This window comes from Suncus etruscus, chromosome 7 (genome assembly GCF_024139225.1).
Source record: "Suncus etruscus isolate mSunEtr1 chromosome 7, mSunEtr1.pri.cur, whole genome shotgun sequence".
Classification (NCBI taxonomy): domain Eukaryota; kingdom Metazoa; phylum Chordata; class Mammalia; order Eulipotyphla; family Soricidae; genus Suncus; species Suncus etruscus.
The window spans coordinates 115,601,450-115,618,804 of record NC_064854.1 but is presented as its reverse complement, the minus strand read 5'-3'; the positions used below and the strand labels follow the sequence as shown (position 1 = coordinate 115,618,804).

Genomic DNA, 17,355 nt, shown 5'->3' with positions numbered 1-17,355 from the left:
ATCATGTGATTTTTATTTTTCTTGTTGTTGATGTTGTGTATGATATTGATAGATTTATGGACGTTAAACCATCCTTGCATTCCTGGGCTGAAACCTACATGATCATAGTGTATGATCTTCTTGATGATGCATTGGCTCCTATTTGCCAGGATTTTGTTGAAGATCTTTGCATCAGCATTCATCAGGGATATTGGTCTGTAATTTTCTTTTTTGGCAGCATCTGTCGAGTTTTGGTATCAAGGTGAATTTGGCTTCATAAAGCTGTTTGGAAGTGTTGCCATTTTTTCAATTCTAGCCTGGCTAGGATTGGTAGTTGCTCCTCTTGAAAGATTTGAAAAAATTTCATTAGGAAATCCAAAAAGGGCTTTTCTTTTTGGGCAGATGTTTGATTACAGTTTCAATTTCTTCAGTAGTGATGGGGGTGTTTAAATATGCTACATCGTCCTTACTTAAATGTGGAATGTTATAAGTGTCCAAGAATTTTTCCATTTCTTCTAGGTTCTCATGTTTAGTAGCATAAAGTTTCTCAAAGTAGTCTCTGATTACCCTTTGGATCTCTGCAATATCTGTCGTGATCTCCCCCTTTTCATTTCTAATATGGGTTATCAGATTTCTCTCTCTCTTTCTTTGTGAGTTTTGCCAATGGTCTATCAATCTTGTTTATTTTTTCAAAGAACCAACTTCTGTTTTCGTTGATCATTCAGATTGTTTTTTGGTTTTCCACTTCATTGATTTCTGCTTTCAGCTTTGTTATTTCCTTCTGTCTCCGTATTTTTGGTTCCTTTCGTTGGTCATTTTCTAATTTTTTTGAGCTGCATCATTAAGTTATTCAGGTATGCCCCTTCTTCCTTCCTGATGTGTGCTTGTAGAGTTATAAATTTTCCTCTCAGGAACGCTTTTGCTGTGTCCCATAGATTCTGGCAGTTTGTGTCTTCATTGTCATTTGTTTCCAGGAAAGTTTTGATTTCCTTTTTTTATTTCATCTCGGACCCACTGGTTGTTCAGTAGCAGGGTGTTTAATTTCCAATTGTTAAAGTTTTTCTTCTGTGTGGCTTTGTAGTTCACAACTAATTTCAGAGCCTTGTGGTCAGCAAAGGTAGCCTGCAAGATTTCTATCCTCTTGATTTTATGGAGGTATGTTTTATGTGTCAGCATGTAGTCTATTCCAATGTACATTGGAAAAGAATGTGTAACCAGGTTTTTTGGGATGGAGTGTCCTGTATATATCTACTAGTCCTCTTTCTTCCATTACTCTTTTCAGGGCCAGTATGTTTTTGTTGGGTTTCAATCTGGTTGACCTATCAAGTGTTGATAGGCCGTTTTGAGGTCTCCCACAATTACTGGTTATTATTGATTTCTTCTTTCAAATTTGTCAGTAATTTTATTAGATAATTTGCTGGTCTCTCATTGGGTGCATATACATTTAATAGTATGATTTCTTCCTGTTGCACATATCCCTTGATTAGTACATAGTGTCCATCTTTGAACCTTACCACTTTTCTGAGTATAAAATTGGTGTCATCAGATATTAATATGGCCACCCCAGCTTTTTTGAGGATGTTGTTTGCTTGGATGATTTTCCTCCAGCCTTTGATTTTGAGTCTATGTTTGTTCTGACTATTCAGGTGTGTTTCTTGTAGGCAGCAGAAGGTTGGATTCATCTTTTGACCCATTTTGCCACTCTGTGTCTTTTAATTGGTGAATTTAGTCCATTGACATTGAGGAAGATGATTGTCATAGGATTTAATGTCATCTTTGTAGATAAGTTTGCTGTGTTTGTTGGTCTCTCTTGTCTTAGAGTAGACCTGTCAGCTTTTTTTTTTAAGGCTGGTTTATCATCTGTGAAGTTTCTGAGCTGTTGTTTATCCATGAAGCTGTGTATTCTTTCTTCAAACCTCAACGTGAGTTGGGCTGGGTGCAGTATTCTTGGTGAGGTATTAATTTCATTCAGTCTTGTCACAATATCCCACCACTGTCTTCTCGCCTTGAGAGTTTCTTGTGACATGTCTGCTGTAAGTCTTAGGGATTCTCTTTTGAATTTAATTTCCCTTTTTGATCTTACTGCAGGGTGGAGCCTCCACAGGCCAGAGACCTCAGCTTATTGGACAACGACCCCAGCAGCCAGAATGTACTTACTGGGCAGCTTCAAAATGCAGTTTTTTGGGGGGTGTGCTTCCTAGGCCTCTGAGGAAATCTTCAGGGATTCAGAAACACAGGCAGATAGGCGCAGAGGAAGTTTCCCTTGAAGTCCTCAGAGTGTGCTCACTGATATTTAATTTGACATTTATTTTTGTATTGTTATGGTGTTTTAATTACCTTTTTCATGTCCTCTCTCAAACTGAGGCTGATAGCCACTAGAAGGACTTCGCCCATTTTCAGCATTTTTTTTTTTGCTTAATCTTTACCCCATTCTATTGCTTTTCTTTCCCTCAAACAAAACCATATAACTCGATTTATCTAGCTTAGCCTCTCAAATAGAGGCAGAAACAAGGGAGGGCACCAGGACCAAACAGATGTATGATCACTGATAGTAAGCTAGACAAAGAGGGGACCACCTACTCTAGCAGCCCGGGGTGGGGGTGGTGGGGGATATGGGTTGCAGAAAGGGAATGGTTAAGGAGGGAGGACAAATTTGGTGGTGGGTATTCCCCTGATTCAATGTTAATATGTTTCTGAAATACTAATGTGAAAGATATGTAAGCCACTATGATCAAAATAAAAATTTAAAAAAAGACATTTGTGATGGGCATTGGCATTGTACTTTTGACTCCCGCTTCTCAGCAATTTTTTTTCATCTATCCCAAAATTAAACAATTAATGCTTCTAAAAGGCTAATAGCAAAGAAAATGACAATAAGACCACCTGGCTATAAAAATACCTACTTCTAAAGAGATCAGGTTCCAACCCACCACAGACTGCTGACCAAATGTGTTATTGTTTTAATGGCAAGCTTGAGAGGTTTTATTTTCATATATCTGTTATTTACCCTTCTACTGATTAAAACTTGGGAAGAGTAATGTCTTTTAAAAGATATCAAAAAGAAAACGTGAGGATTATCTCATTATTAAATTCATTTCAAGGCTGTGGAGGAAGAGAAAATGTATGTAACTATGTTTGTAAGGCACTGCTCTTAGAGCACAAATCTTTTTATTCAAATTTAACTATGATTCATTACCCCATCCCCACCAAATTTTAAAACAGAAAACCCCCCAACAACATGCCTTCATTAAGGACTTGATTTCATTATGCTTTTCTTAAAGTTGTAGTTTCCAAGATTCTTTCATTGACACCAAAGTACAAGACTTACTTAAAAACTACTTACTGTAGTTTTAAAGCTATGGAGCATTTTAAGCCTCTCTCAGGTGATTAAAACTAAGAATTCCAGAAGCTAATGTACATATACATATATGTTTACATCTAATTTCTAGTTTTGAAGAATCTACCATAGTCAATCTATGAATCACACATTCCAGAGTAAGAAATGCATCTTTTTGTTAAGAATGCAGCTTGCCCTCATCTTTGCATATAGCCTGTCTTCATAAAATGGAAATAACTCAAATTAAGTAATAAATTAGGAGTTACAATATAAAGACAGAATATTAAAGTTTAAAATAATCATCTTTGGGTACATCTAAAGTTAAGAATATTTGTTTTGATTAACATATAATAATGCAATTTATATTAATTACATGCAAATTGAAACAAGATAAGATAAACCACTCATCTTAAAATTTCTAAATAAATAATAAAGTGTCAGATTTTTTTCTCCAACAAATTAACTTAGACAAACTCAGAACAATATAGGGATACAAGAAGAAAATCTTAATATCAGGTACTCTGCAATGATTCACATTAATAATATTTATTCCCAGCTTTACTTTTCACTAAAATGATTCTCCTATTTTCAACACATCTCAAATGTGAAATGTTTATACTATTAGTGTTCAAGTTAATCACTGAATTTTTTTCCAATTAAAAATAATCAAAATTAGAGCAGCAGAGAAGGCAAAGTGGGTAAGGCTCATGCCTTGCATGTGGCAGAGCAGGGTTCATCCCCTGGTACCCTGATCTCCTCTAGGAGTAATCTCTAAGTGTAACGTCAAGAGTAAGTGTAAACCAGAGAAGTGCCATTAAACAGTTCGGCCTGAACCTAGGAAAACAAAATGGATACCAAATCCTCTTAGTGCCTAGAATGAGATTAGGAAAAACCCTTCCAGGTCTCTGGGAGAGGAGGAACTGGACAGCAACAAGTAGAACTCTTAATACAAGGTGCATGGCTTAATCTAACATGTGCTTTGCTTAAATAAGGGTTAAGAAAATAGATATGTGCCTTGAAGGAATATGCATATGTGACTTGAATATGCAGGCTAAAATATATATATAAACTATATTCCTATCCCATGCTCAAAGCTCAAAGTCCCTTTGACTTGTGGACCCTCAGTGATGAGTCTTAAGTAAATCTTTCTCTGTCCTCTTCATTCTGTGTTCTCTGATCTGTGCAGCAAACAATAGCAACCTCACAGTAAGTACTGAGCACAATAGATATTGCCCAAAAGACTACTCCCCCCCCCAAATAACCCATATATATAATCAAAATGGAAATACTTTATAATGCTTCTTGGAGTATAAAAACATTTAGGTGAGATAAAACATGTAACACTCATGTATACGTTATATTAATTTGGAAGCATACAATGAATATACCTCGTGAACTGTTTTAGGAGTCATATTACTGAAATGTCCCTTCTCATATTTATAATCAGTAGATAAAATATAAATATTTACATTGAGGAGAGAAATAATTAAAAAAGGAATATGATAGTGCATTCTTTTTACTGACAAAGCAGAGCAACACAAAATAAATATGTGCTAAATCTCTGGCCTTAAAAACATTAAAAATCGTTGATCTATGGGGGCAGATAGGGAACTTGCCTTGCACACAATCACCCAGGTTTGATCCCTATAATGCCATAAGTTTCCCCATGCAAGGGGAATGATTCCTGCAAGGGATGATTCCTGAGCCCAGATTCAAGATTAAGTCCTGATCACTGCCAGCTGTGGCCCCAAAATAAAAAACAAAATAAAACCCACTGGTTAACCTAAGACCAATACTCAAGTGCTGGTCTTCAGGTGCAAAAATGTTTCAATCTACAGACTGCTTTCTATGGTAGGAAAAAAATGTCAAGAAAATAGAAACAGATGTAGTTTGTTAAGAGAAGGCAGTTGTAGTTTGAAAAGAGCACGGTTGCTTCCTATAAATGCCAGATCCATTTGCCCTTCCTTTTTGTATTGTCCTGTTGTCCTTCCTTGTCAATAAAGAAACATGTAGTCCTTAACATTGAACAAATAAGCCTACAGCTTGGAGATCTAGTTTCCAAACTGATACCAGACAAAATTAAATTTCCCTTGACCATGCTTGCTCTGTGATGCTGGCATTTTCAGTAAGAATCATTCAATTATGTAATTGAGAATAATTATAAATTTAGCAAAAGTATATTAGTCCAAAACATTTTGTCCACATGAGTGAGTGATGGATTGGGATTCCTTATAAAATTTCTTAAAGCTATGCAAGCTGATATTAATAAGTCATTAGAATTAAATGATGTAATTTAATATTAAGAATAACATAATATTCAAAACTTTGTACTTTTTATGGATTTCCATGTAATTTTTCATCATCTATACTCTTATGTTTTATATCACATATATACATTGAAAATAGTATGTCTTGCTGTTTGCAGTCTGTAGATTAAAATCAGACAAAATGGGAATATAAAATTTATAAATTTAATAAATCATGACTGAATTATGACCACATATTGCCACAAATTTATCTAAATTTATCTCATGTAGCCTATATGAGCTAAACTCTTATAAGAGTATAAATATAACTTTATTTCAGTATACTATATGCTAAGCATAAATATGTATACATAAATATGTACCTAAGAGCATGCAAAATATTTCCTGTTAAACATTATCAATATACCCTTATATATAAATATAGTAAATACTTTAGGAAGTAGAAACAGATTTGTAAAAACAACTTTATTATTGTTGAGAATGAAAGCTATAAAGTTTGGTGGGTCATGATAAAGTTTAGTGAAGTTCTTTGACATCTCTAACATAACCCGTATTTGACTATGACCACTGAACTAGTTATTTTTCCAAACAGCAAAACTAACCAAATAATAAGAGAGTAATTTTAAATCTCTAAACATGTAAATATCAATGTTAAAAAAATCTCTAAACTCTGTTTTCAGAGGGAAATACAGGGAAAGGACTAAACTAGGGAAAAGGCACAGGGAAAGATCGGCACTTCGGTGATGATGTATGTGGTATGGTAATATATTTTGAAGAACTGTGAAAGTTTTGAACCCCTAAACCAAACACAATTCTGTAAATCAAGTTTACCTCAATAAATAAAGTATGAAAATTGAAAATATATGCACTTTACAATATTAAAATATTAAGCATCTAAAAATATCTAATTAAATTTCATATTTATAGCTGAAACTCATTTAAATCAAGATATAAAAAGAATAGATATATAACTTTTTATTTTATAGACAAATATCTGAAATATAAAAATATGCAAAAGTATATTTTAAGTAAAACAAAATGTAGATTATATAAAATATAAATGAAAAATATAAAACATGTTCTGTGATTAAGCATATCAGAAAACAAAAAGCTATGACAAAAACAAAAATAAATACCTAAATAGATTTGCTGAGCTAGAGAGATAATACAGCAGGTAAGGTAATGTCTTGCATGCTGCTGATCCTGGTTTGATCCCTGTTACAGCATATAGTCTTGAATATCCTACAAGAGTAATCCTTGAGGGGCCAGAGTGATAACACAGTGGGTAGGGCATGAAATGCATATGTGATTGAAACCAATTTGATTCCTGGCACCCCGTATGGTTTTCTAAACCTGCCAGGAGTGATTTCTGAGTGCACAGTCAGGAGTAACCCTTGAGCATCACTGGTGTGGCCCCAAACTCAAAAATAAATAAATAAAAGCGTAATTTTTGAGCACAGATCCAGGTATAAGCATTCCTTGGTGTGCTTCCTCCCCTCAAATATAATACATAAAACAAACAGAAAATAATATAAAAGAGATTTGCTAAAAGTGCTTTTTGAATACAAAGCAATAACATATTTCTTTTTTGGTATTATGGGTGGTAGCCCATAATAAAGTTTGGGACTTACTCCTGGTGGATTTAGAAAATCATATTGGATAAGAGGATCCTACTCAATGTACCATCTCTCTGGTCCCACAAATAAATAAATTCTTTTTATTGCCACACTCATATCTTATAAAAATATTCACCAGAGAAATACCTACAGTGATGGATGTGGTAGATTAACAATGTATGCCTAAAACATTAACATTAATACTATTTCAAATCATGATGCCACAATTTACATGAAGAATTTAAGCTCACCAATTCACCATAAGTAGTATTTCAATATATAAAATGTGTGTTTCCTATCAACATTCAGTATGAAAAAGATTCAGAATGAAAGAATAATTCTCTGCTCCTGAAGCTGCTGATATCAATAGACTCAAGTTCAGCTTCTACCACATAAATACTATTTTAGAAGGTTCATGTGCGGCTGCATATGTGGCCAAGCAACAGCACTATTTGTTTTTAATACTACCATGCCAGTAGAAGCACACACACTAATTTATATGTAAATATGGATTCAAAATCAACTAATGTTCAGAAACAAACAAATAACAGAAAATCAACTACCAACAAATCACTTGTCAAACATTCTAATAGTAACTTAATAACTTCATTGCAGGCTAAAATTTTTTGCAAGATTAAGAGAAGTAGAATGCCTATCTCAAATACAGGCAAGAGTTGGGAAAGGAGGGGGGGCATTGGTGTTGGGAATGCTGCACTGGTGTAGGGGGGTGTTCTGTTTATGACTGAAACCCAACTACGATCATGCTTGTAATCATGGTGCTTAACTAAATATTTTATATATAACAAGAATAAAATAATATATATTTCCTCCAAAAAAAGATTTATTTCTATTTTTAGGGGGCTGGGTCACACTGGAAACACTCAGGGTTTACTCCTTGCTCTGTGCTCAGAAATTATACCTGACAGGTTGGGGGGACCATATAGGATGCAGGAAATCAAATCCCAGGTAGGCTATGTATAAGGCATATGTCCTACACACTGTGCTATCGCTCCAGCCCCCACATTTTTTGCCAATTTTCTTACTGTTGCACTTAAAAAAATAATTTCATTGGGCCAGAAAGATAGCACAGCGGTAGGGCGTTTGCCTTGCATGCAGCCAACCGAGGATGGTCCTGGGTTTGATTCCAGGCATCCCATATAGTTCCCCAAGCCTGCCAGGAGTGATTTCTAACCTCAGAGCCAGGAGTAACACTGCTGGGTGTGGCCCAAAAAAACAAAAAAAAATATAAAAAATATATAAAAAATATATATAAATATATAAAAAAATAAAAAAAAATATTACCATTTGCCTATAAACAAGAATTATAAAATATTTTATTTTGTGTCTGCCACGAGGTTAAGCTTGGGAATGGGTAGAAATCCATGGACAGTGGTGGAAAGAATTTTTACATTTGTGGTGGGACCGGTCTTGGAACAAATGTATTTTGAGTAACTACATAATACATGGCCTTTGAAGAAAGTAATTAAACAAACAAAAAAAGAAGTTTTAGATATCAAGGATCAATTCCTGACACCATATGGTCCCCCCAAGTGCCACGCATACATAAGCTTTTAGTGGAGCTCATCCCACCAGATGTATCCTCAGATTTTCCTAGTGTGGAGAACTGAAATTACCCCCACATGGTTCCTCAGAAGGCCCGCTGTGGACGCCTTTTCCCCCTGCGTGGATGGTTGAAAAATTTTCTAAGAAATGCTTGGCATTACATTTTCCGTCATTATTTGGCTCCTCTCCTTTGTAAATCTCAGGCAAAATTGTGGCCTCTATCAAATAATTTGGCTTAGAAATTCCAGCACCAAAGATTACTAAGAGAACCCTTTTTCTGGATAATATTTAGAACCTATCAGTTAAGACAATGTTTTTTCTCTTTTTCAAATATGTCCTTGCAGCTGCAGTTTCTGGTTATTGAGGGTGAAGCCAGAGAGCAGACCTCTGGGCTATCAGCTCCTCCCTTTACTTGACCTCGAAAACAATAGAGTCCAGCCAGGAAGATTAAGTTTCTAGATATTTCCTACTTCCTCCTAATCCTGATTTTGCATTTGAAATAAGCTTGCAAAGAGTTGCCTTGAGTTGTAACCTTCTTCTTTGTAATTTAGAATTTTTACAGTCACGCCCATAGTTTAGGTATTGTTACTGTTGTATTTTGCTTTGTGATTATAATCGTTCTTCACCTGTGACTGGCTTACCTCTATAAAACCCCCTGTGTGGAAAATAAACTTGTCGCACTCCTGCCAGAAAAACGTGTTGACTCCACATACTGTGTGGTTTCATTATTTTATTTTTCATATTTCGCCGTCCGTGCAACCCACTCCCATTAAAGTGGATTCTTCGAAATCTCACTGATGGCTCTAGGACAGAAGCTGCCTACAGCACCCACGCACTGCCAGCTGCAGTCCTGTGGAACCTAAGCATTGCCAAATATGGCCCCAGAAGATCTCAAGCACTGGGCTGGGTAATCCCATATATGAAAAAAACTTTAGTACCACCACATCTTCCAGCCCTTGCATTTAACTGCTAATTCAGTGGGTTAAAAACAACAACAAAACAAACAAACAAACAAAACAAGGAATATTCTCTGAGTCTCCCATAAATGCTTGGGAACCCTCCTCAAATCTCTAAATATTTCTTAATAAACACTAAGTACATCTGGATTTGGAGGCTTGCATGCATCCTCTCTTCTCAAGAGAGTTTGAAGAATGCAGTGGCATCAGTAAGAAAAATCCTTTCAGGAATAGAGACCCAAAGGGGTACTAGAAAAGAACATCAAGCACATGGCACATGGTGCTGTCTTTGTTCTTTTAAACTACTGACCTCTCTGATTTGATTTGCTCCAATCTCTTCTGAGCATCTATAATAGAATGGGAACACCAGTGGAGGCTGACTATTGGATTTTGCTTTAGCAGAGTACAATGTTTGGTCTGATCATGTACGTTCAAGATCCAGATTCACAAACTGACTGCACCTTCCTTGCAGAGCTTTTCTTCTTTGATTATTGCTTCCTTTCAGTTTCTGAGGTGCACTGGCCTGGGGTGTCACCAAGATGTGTTTATTTTTTCTTTGATTTCCTTCCATGGATCCTCAAGGCATATATGAAGGACATGAGTTCTGCTTTCATTTCTCAAGCAAAACCAGTATTCTGCTGAGAAAGACTTCCTTCCTTCCTTCCTTCCTTCCTTCCTTCCTTCCTTCCTTCCTTCCTTCCTTCCTTCCTTCCTTCCTTCCTTCTTTCCTTCCTTCCTTCCTTCCTTCTTTCCTTCCTTCTTTCCTTCATTCCTTCCTTCCTTCTTCCTTCGTCCTTCCTTCCTACCTTCCTTTCTTTCTTTTTTCCCTTTCCTTCTTCCTTACCTCCTTTGTCTCTCACACATAGACACAAAAGATAAAAACTTTTAGAGAAGAGGACTTTGCTAATTTTTCTTGTAATTTCTAGCATCCTGACTTAGGAGAAAATGATGCCAGGCATTTATAGTTAAAAGGCAGAAAGATTGTGGGATCAAGGCAAAAAAGACATATTTGACGAAAAATATTCTATTTTGACAATAATAACAGGCATGAAGGTTTTTTTTTTTAATGTTTTAGGTGCCATGGCATAGCATTACTGTATTGTGCTATGTATGACCTAATACAGAAAATTTTCTACCATCAGAAGAAAGCAAAAGAAGCAGGGAACTCCATATGTGTGTGCATTAACCTATATCACTTTCTAATACATATGTATATATTATAATATATATACACACAAGTCTGTAAATAAACCATATCACAAATTGAACATTGGGGTACTTGTCACTCATTCATTCCCATAAAACATATATTCCTACTGCTCTAGTATATCTTAGTTACTAGTTACTATTCGTACCCTCACTTCCCATTAAGTGAGAACTTGGTTTTTTGTTTTTTGTTTTTTTTTTTTTTTTTTTTTGGTTTTTGGGCCACACCCGGCTGTGCTCAGGGGTTACTCCTGGCTGTCTGCTCAGAAATAGCTCCTGGAAGGCATGGGGGACCATATGGGACACCAGGATTCAAACCAACCACCTTAGGTCCTGGATCGGCTGCTTGCAAGGCAAACGCCTCTGTGCTATCTCTCCGGGCCCAGAACTTGGTATTTTTTAATCCTTAGTTTTTTTCATTAATTCTTCCTGGGTTCCTAAGTACATACACAACTGAGAATAATTTGCATGTACATCACTGACAGAATCTGCCCTTGGAAATGCTTTTTGTTATTATTCTTCAAGCACAGAGGAAATGAGAATGTGCAAAAATACAGTTCCCTCTGGCTGTGGCAGCAAATAAGCCCCACCAAAATCTGCATGTCATGCCATCCTATTACAATAAAATATTAAAAGGGCACAAGATAGGGTGCTAATTAGTAGTTATAAAAACTCAAGGTTCCAGAGTGCTCATCTTCATATGGGAGCAGTAAAATTGCTATGTGATCAGAAAACTTAGAAGTAAAGCCAAGAACAATTGCTGAGAACTCAGCAAGTGGGCCACAGGGGAAGCAGTCAGAGTAAAGCAGTCAGAGTAAATGGCACTCCCTATATGCAACCAGCCCAGACAGAGGCAAGTGGTTTCTCACTAAGTTAGGGACAGTAGGGGACCTTGCCAACTTCTGATTGATCATCTTCAAGTCATTCTCTCCAAATGTATTCCTATCCATGGTCTCTCCCTGGATTTTATGCAGAAGGCTACTTTTGAAAAATGAGATAGTTTTATTAGCATGCAGAGGGACCAAAGTTTAGCCTGAAGGAGAGATACCTTCATCAATAACATCTTTTTTGATTAAATTCGGTCTTTCTTCTTGGGTCTGCTCAGAGCTTTGAAAATAAGCGGGGTGTGCTTTTTAACTTTTATCCCCAATTTGTTCCCTGAGGATTTCAAGGATTCTGTAGCCAACAGGGCAATGTGTATAAAAAAAAAAAAAATAAAGGAGTTTGCAGTAATCCAGACTTAGGCATCATTGTACTTAGGCTGCTTGACTAAGTGGTTGTGCATACCAGATTAACCAATTATTTTTTTTTTTAGCAATTTAAAGTGACTAAATAGGGAAAGTTGGCTTTTTGAAAAGAATTTTAAGGTTTTTATTAAGCAGAAAAATGTGTCCTATGGCAAGTATAAATGAAATTGGCAAATTCCTTTTATAATGATAAAAGATAAAATTGAAGGCAAAACAGTGATGATAATGAACTATACCTTAATCATTTTTAATAATCATTTATTTGCATTGACTCTCATCTTTAGAGGCAGTGAGAACTCTTGGAAATATTATATAGACTTATATAAAAACATTGGCTTTGCATTAAAATAATTCTTGCAATTCTTTTAATTTCCTTGAGGTATCTGACAAGTAGTGTGGGGATTACTGAGTCCTATGTCTGAACCATAATTGATTTTAACCCATCTAGTATGGCTATATGGACAACTCTGAACATCTGTGCTTCTAACCTACATAATACATACCCATGAACTTCACCTTCACCTGTCTCTACTGCTTGGGATGACATTCAAAAATGCTCAACAATTTATGATACAGGTTTATCAGAATGGGAACAGAAATCTACAGCAAGACCAAATTTATTTCTGCTTATATCTTGAAATCCATTCAACCCCAGCTGTTTCAAAGGTTCTTATGTTTAGTATGAAACCCTGCCCAAGGATTTGTTTTCTTTTGGTCCTCATTACAAAGACACTAATACTTCCTATGTTCCTAAGCATATACATAACTAAGAATAATTTGCAACAACAGTGCAATAATAAATGTAAAATCCTAGTGAAACAACACACATTGACTGGAATTGTATGTTGTTTTTCTCTTTTTTAATGTGTGTGAAAGATGTCGTATTTGAACTTCCTTCTTTGAGTATTAGTGCCTGTTAAATATTATCCTTCTCTTTTATGTGAAAACTTTCATTATAATCCTAGGCAAAGCTTTAGGCTTTCAATAGAAAGGTTATTAAAATAATTAATATCTAAATGGTGCTCAAAACACCACATTATAATTAATCAACTTCATAGTCCAAAGGCACAAAAATGAGAATGATATTAAATACCAGATGCCCAGCCTAATTTATTAGTAATTTTATTATTTCCAAGTTTAAAACAAAGTAATTTCTTTCAAAAGCAAAGAGAGTAGGCTTTTGGAGGCTTCATTTGGTTTACCTAGATGATATCTTGAGAGTACATGTAGAGAATCAGATAGGAACCTTTGGTGGTCTCTACTATGCAAAGGATAGGCTTAAATATAGTCCTGTGCAAGATTCAGGGGGAAATTATCAGGCCTTCTAGCTAATCAAGACTTGGACGACAAAAGGTTTCCCATGAACTTTTCATTTTTACTCTCAAGAAAGCTTCAAGGAGAAGCTGTCCTTATGGTTCCTGAATGACAAATGCTGCCTTAGTTCTTTTCTTGTGCTGAAGTTCATTTGTTAACTTCCCAAGGTGAAATGGTCACTTTAATTCACAGAAAATAGGAACCATTTCAATCATTCTCTTTCATTATTCTGAAATAAGGCATGCCAATTAATGAATCTTAGTACTCTAACTCAGCATTTCCTAAGATGATCTTTAAAACACTATTATTATACTCTTTCTTTGCAAAAAAATATAATAAGTAAAGAAATGCAGTAGCTCAAAGCATTTTTGGAAATGGTTCTAATAACTTCAAGCAAAAGTATAAGAACTGAAATTATCCATAATTAAGAAGCATACTTAATTTGGAACGTTTTCCAAGGTCATTAACCATAAAACATTGTTTATCACCTCAATATCTACATTTATTTCAACCTATTACCAATTCAGATAATATATTACTTCAAGAACTAAGTTCATTTACAACTGTATTTTGTTTTAGGTTGCTGACACCAATTTTAATGGGATTTACAGAAACACACGCAGCATTTATCTAACAAACATATTTACTCTTAAAAAGCAGTTGGAATTGGTAGGACCTGTCTCATCTCAAATTCTTAAGACCTGTGCCACCCTGTCTGGACTTATATATTTTGAAAGATCTGAACACCTACAGAATTAAGATTCTTAATCTATCCGTTTGGCTATCCAACTGAGGTAACATGTGAACATTCTGGCAAATTCCATGTCAGGAGTCATGAAGGCAGGTGAGTAAGCAAGGACTCTGCATTCAGGAAGAGCCCTCTGAAGAAGGCTTGTGACTAGTAACCACAAATCATGTGATATATAATAAAGATAAAAGGAAGAGTCCATTCTGCATGAGGGGCAACAGAGAACTGATAAAAATTAGACTGGCGAGTCAGTTACCGAAACATATTTTTCACGTAGAAGAGCAGCATGAAAAGAAGGGTTGAGGTCTCAGATGCAATGAAGGTTGCTTTTCTGTTTCCAAACTTCATATTAGAGAGAAGCCAAAACAAGAGAATCTGGAATTGAGAATTTTACAATGTGATAGATAGATCTTAGCTTATTTACTCAGTCTAGGAAACCTTTGCATCTATTATATAGCTTGCCTGATTGCAGATATGGAGTGAGCTCTATGTATACCTTAATTTGATCAATCCCACCGCTGCATGTTATCCATGAACAGTTTTCCATAGGAATAATCACATCTAAAGATATCAGCCTAGAGATATAATTCTGCAACTTATCTTAAGAAACAAAAGGGCTCTTAAAACTGGATATTCAAGTATATCTTATAAGTAAATTTATTTTACATGGCCATAAAATAAAGAACAGGTTTGTTTGAAGAACACTCAGTGCAGTGAATTCTTTGGGGGATAAGAAATCCACAAACACTGTGAAATGTCTGTTTTGATTTTCCTGAATGGAGCACAACTGCTTTTAAAGAAATATTGAACTTAGAGAAATGTTGAAATGCAGACATACGAAAATTCTGTTGTTCCTGAAACAGGATAAAAAAATGAGCATACAATGAAAGATGCTACCTAACAAATATGCATATAAAATCATAGTTCAATCTATAAATCTATTTATCTAAGTCCATATATTCTGGAACTTTTGAATTGCATAAAGTCTCTGTCTATTCTAAGTAATAACTATAAGTTTAAAATTGGACAATAGCAGGAGAGAAAGTCATAGAAATTTATATAATCAGAAAGGATGTAGTTATACAGCAGTGGTGTTAGAGTACAACAAAATAAGTTTTTAACCTTCTAAGCAAACTGACAAATTGTACCCAGTAGTCCAATTTCTAGCATCAGCAACACTTTCCCCAGATGGCTTTTATCTTGCCCAATGGTTCTCCATGTCAGGAAGTGCAGCTCTGTGACTCAAACAACTATCAATAAGCCTGCAAGATCGTATAGGAGTTAAGGGACTTGCCGTGCATATTATCAACCCCAGTTTGGTCCCCAGCTCTGTGTATAGTGCCCTAAGAAATATAAGAAGTGATCCCTGAGTCCTACCAGGTGTTCCCTTTCCCCCAAATAATTGTTAACAAAAAAAATTGGGTAACTAGTCTTTTTTTTTATTAATGTAATACAGATCAGCAAGATCAGCAAGTTCTTTAAGTTATTAACAATCTATTTAACAATAGATTTAAAGTCATTTCTTTCCTGAGCCTTCCTGTTAAAATAAGAAGAAAAATATTATATGCTTAGGCAGAATAAAGAGACAATAAAGTAAGCTTGAATATGAAAAGTAAGACTTTAAAATATAGTGTTTCTTAGAGGGTTCTATGGAACTATGTGGAAATGATATTATTATGCTATGAAATTTGTTTACTTTTTTCTAAAGAGGAAAGAAAAACCCAAACCTTAATTATATACCTTCTACTCTTAAATTTTTCTTCCAGATCAAACAAGCAAAAATCAAGACAGTTTGAAAAAAATATTGCCAATTGCAAATATTCTTGCTGTTCTAATTTTATAGTTACCAGGGCATGCTAAACCTTCATTGTAAGAGTGCTCTGCATGTGACGCAAAACTAGTTTTTTGCCTTGCTAGATCTGGTCTTATAAATGCTGTTTATAAATTCAAAAATAAGAAAAAAATGTACATATATAGTCAAAGAGAAAGTCAAATTATATTCTAATAATGATTGAATACCGTAAAGATAACATCTAAAATTCATATTGTACATAAAATATTTTCATAAGTCATATAAAAACAGAAGAACACTTATGGTAGCATTTGGCATTGTTAGGGACTTACTCCTGTCTCTAGTCAAGGATGACTCCTGGCATCACAGTTCTTTGGACCATATGTGGTGTTGAGGATGCAAGTGAACAGCAAGTGCTCTACCCACTGTGCTATATCATTCCAGCCCCAAAATTAGTGTTAAAAATATTTTTTGTTTTAGGATCAAACCTAGTAAATCTTAGAGATTACACTTGGCTTTGCACTTAAGGATTGCTTGTGCAGCACTCTGGGAATCATATATGATGCCAGGGATCTAATCTAGATCAACTGCTTGGAAGGAAAGTACTTTACCCACTGTCCTATCTCCTTAGACCTAAGCTAGTGCTATTTTAAAAGTTAAATAATTTATAGACAATCAATTTAATATTCTGTTTTAACACCATATAAACTTCATAGCCATAAAGTTAACTGCTTTGGTCAGTTAGTAATTATGTTGGTGCCAGTACAATTTTTTTTTGGCTGCTCTGTAGTGCTCAGGACTAACCATGTCATTCAGCAATTTAAAATCAATTCATCAGAGAAAAACATCTGACTATATAGAATTTAGAATTGAACCTCTTCTTCCTATGAGACAATCACTTTCTTTTATTGTTTTTGTATTGTAGAGAACAATCTGAGAGTTTGTTCTTTATTTGCTGAGTCATGTGTGTTTATTGCTTATCACTTCATCATTAGGATGTCAGCAGTATTAGAACAGAGAATCTGATTTTTTTTATTTCACCGTTATCTCAGGAACAGTGCCATTGTAGAAGTTCAAGCATACTTGCTGTATGACTAACTTTTTGAAGAAGGATGAATATGTAAATTAATTATTAAGAGAAAAAAATGATATATAAAAGAAAATGTGAACTGTAATTTAGAACGGGTGAAAAGAATTTGCTAGATTTTCTAAATCAACCCCTGAATTTTATCATTTGTATAACTGAGATTAATCTACATAAGACTAATCATCAAAATAATAAAGAAAAGTGGCTAGTGTGTAACTCAGAAATGGAATTTACAATTTGTTA

At 35.0% G+C, this 17,355-nt stretch overlaps 1 protein-coding gene and 1 non-coding gene across 2 annotated transcripts in view; one reads left to right on the top strand and one right to left on the bottom strand.

Annotated features, from left to right (window-relative positions):
* Positions 1-17,355, bottom strand: part of FHIT (fragile histidine triad diadenosine triphosphatase) — a 914,518-nt gene that overhangs the window by 191,131 nt on the left and 706,032 nt on the right. The gene's annotated exons all lie outside the window — the stretch shown is intronic.
* Positions 16,045-16,179, top strand: LOC126014604 (small nucleolar RNA SNORA72). Its single transcript, XR_007497621.1, has one exon. It is a non-coding gene; the product is annotated as a small nucleolar RNA SNORA72 (small nucleolar RNA).